The sequence below is a fragment of the Octopus bimaculoides genome, chromosome 24 (genome assembly GCF_001194135.2).
Source record: "Octopus bimaculoides isolate UCB-OBI-ISO-001 chromosome 24, ASM119413v2, whole genome shotgun sequence".
Taxonomy (NCBI): domain Eukaryota; kingdom Metazoa; phylum Mollusca; class Cephalopoda; order Octopoda; family Octopodidae; genus Octopus; species Octopus bimaculoides.
Genome location: NC_069004.1, coordinates 33,507,023 through 33,510,119, shown reverse-complemented (window position 1 = coordinate 33,510,119; position 3,097 = coordinate 33,507,023). Strand labels below are relative to the sequence as shown.

At 35.6% G+C, this 3,097-nt stretch overlaps 1 protein-coding gene across 2 annotated transcripts in view; it reads right to left on the bottom strand.

The window, feature by feature from the left end:
- The window catches only part of LOC106873770 (E3 ubiquitin-protein ligase RNF19B), a 57,903-nt gene that overhangs the window by 20,350 nt on the left and 34,456 nt on the right, over positions 1 to 3,097 (bottom strand). The window lies entirely within an intron of this gene.

Below are 3,097 nucleotides of genomic sequence, written 5' to 3'. Positions count from 1 at the left end.
TGCACACACAAAAATGGGTCTGTCTATATATATACATACACACATAAATGTGTATTTTTTCTTTTACTTGTTTCAGTCATTTGACTGTGGCCATGCTGGAGCACCACCTTTAGTCAAGCAAATCGATCCCAGGACTTATTCTTTGGAAGCCTAGTACTTATTCTATCGGTCTCTTTTGCCAAACTGCTAAGTTATGGGGACCTAAACACACCAGCATTGGTTGTCAAGTGATGTTGGGGGGGACAAACACAGACACACAAACAAACACACACACACACACACACACAACAACAATGCAACAGAGACAAGTTAATTGTCATAATTTTACAGTAGTCCAAGACTAGTTTTGTCTCGTCTAATAATAAACACCAAGATCAATAACCTAGCAAGACTATTACAATATTTATTCGCTACACTTGCAGAACACGCACTTCCTTCAGAACCAAATTAACCATAACAACCACAACAACAACCACAACAATGATGATGATGATGATGATGATGATGATGATGATGATAACAGTCATCTTTTCTAACAGAATTGCAATGGAGAAGAGATAAGCAAGGAAACTGATAGGTGTACTTCAGTGGTACTTTATTTTATTAACCCTGCCACTGAGCAGTTTGTCTGATGTGCTAATCATTCTAACGGCAAGAATTGCTTCAAATTCTGACACAAAGCCAGAGATTTTGAGGGGAGGGGCTAGGTCAATTACATAGACCCCTGTGTGTTCAACTGGTACTCTATTTTATTGACACCCCACCCCAACCAAGAAAAAAAAAAAAAGGGGGAGATAAAAGGTAAGACCAACTTCAGCAGAATGTGAACTCAGAAGGTAAAGAGCTGGATGAAACCCTGCTAAGCATTTTGTCCAGTGGAGCAACAATTCTGCCCGCTTGACCACTTTAACAACTTCTTTATTATTCACCACAGAGTGAAATTTATAAGGGACACATTGCTAGGACAGGATAGGAAAAGGGACAGAGGGTAGTTTAAATTAAAATCAGATGAAAGAAAAAGGAGGTGAAATGTTTGGCTGCTGTCCCTGCCTTTGTCCCTGTCCACCATTTCTAAGATGAGCTCAAGACCACACACTTTGAGGGGGTGGGGATGAGCAGAAAGATCAGTTGGCTACATCAACCCCAGCATATGACTGCTGCTTAATTCTAAGGACTCTAAGATGATGAACAACAATAACATTAACAATAAATGCATCTTAAACACTGACAACTAAAAAAAAAATTTCTAATTTAAAATTATATAATTGGTTAGATTTGTTTTTTTTTTTTTTTGTGGTGGTGGTGTACAATTAAAATTAATCAAAGACAACAGGGAGAATCTATTGGCAGTAAAAAACATTCATCAAAAGATATTTTAATTTGGTATTTGATGTGTATGTGTGTTGTCACATAAAAAGCACTCATGCCGGCACCGTGTACCAGCGCTGGTACCATGTAGAAAAGCAACCAGTATACACTATAAAATGGTTGGCATTAGAAAGGGCATCAGGCTGTAGAAACCATGCCAGAAGAAACAACTGAAGCCTGGGGCAGTCTTCTGCCAAGCCAGCTCCTGTCAAACCATCCAACCCATGCCAGCATGGAAAACAGACATTAAATGATGACACACAAGTTTTACTAATCTATTTGATCCATTTAATTTAATTATCTCCATTTAATTACTGTTGCTTAATCATGCCCATTTAATTATCTCCTGTTATTTCCTTTGTATAAATATTAGGTTGTTTCACATGAAATGTCGTATTTGAAAGGTAACAAAATGTTTCAGAAATGTTAGAGAACTGATTTATTTGATCAAAGTACGATCCATGTTCATTTATGACATTTACTCAACGTTTCTCAATGTCATATATTCCATCATTAAAAAAAATAAATTCATCTTTTGCTGTGATAAACTATCCGAATGATTCAATTACCTCTTCTCTATTCAAGAATGCTTATGAAAAGCTCAAAATGCTTAAATAAGTGATGATCAGTAGGAGAGATACCAGGAGAGTAGGGAGGATGTTGCAAAATCTCATAATTCAGGCTTTGCAACTTTTGGATCATAGCTTGAGGAGTGAGAGGACGTGCCTTGTCGTGGAGCAAAATTGGGCCATCTCTATTCACTAGTCCGGGTTGCTTCTTTTTCAAATTCTCATGCATACAATCAAGAATAAAGAAATAATTAAGTGTACTCTTTTTGCTTTCTTACAATGTTTATAATTTAAATGGTGATTGTGTACTGCATTCATAATTACATAATCATCTTCAAAAATGATGAAACAACAACATTCCACATTTTCAGAAAACAAAATGATACAACACTAACACTCATTATCGAATGCACGTTGCTGTGTATACAACAGAGCTTTATGTCTGTTAGTTTTGTATAATTATGCTGGAACAATTAATTTTTCACAGTCCTAAATATTTTTCTTAATTGAAAATAAAAGCATTGCTCTAATTACTGACAATTTCAAAAGATTTTATAACAAAACTTATTAAATGGGATTGCACAGACTTTCAATTACATTAAATCTGTTCTCTCCAAATAAGAACCATCAAAATAAATTCATCCACTTTACACGAAGCAAAAACTAACATAATTTTTAACAATCATTTATAAGAAAAACAACACCTGTTTCTCGGAACTGTTGGTTGACCAAAGTAAATTTCACAGCAGCATTCTTGGCATTGACGAATTCCATTTTAGAAATTACTATTATTCTTCAAATAAGCCATTCATGGGCAATGATTCTTGCCCATGAATCATTGTCTCCAGCTCTAAATTGACCCACAAGGCATTGGTTGGCTTGGGGCTATAGTAGAAGACACTTGCTCATGCAGTGGGACTGAACCCAGAACCATGTGGTTGGGAAGCAAACTTCATATATAATATAATGTGTGTGTGTGTGTGTATGTATATATATATATATATATATATAAATTATATAATTTATAGTACTATATACAATAAAGTACATTTTGCTAGTATTTGGAATGCCGCAAAAGACAACCGAGAATGTTTTAACATAAGCAGCTTGGACAGGTTTACAACAAATCAATCAGATTGGGGGAAGCGGGGAGGGCAGAC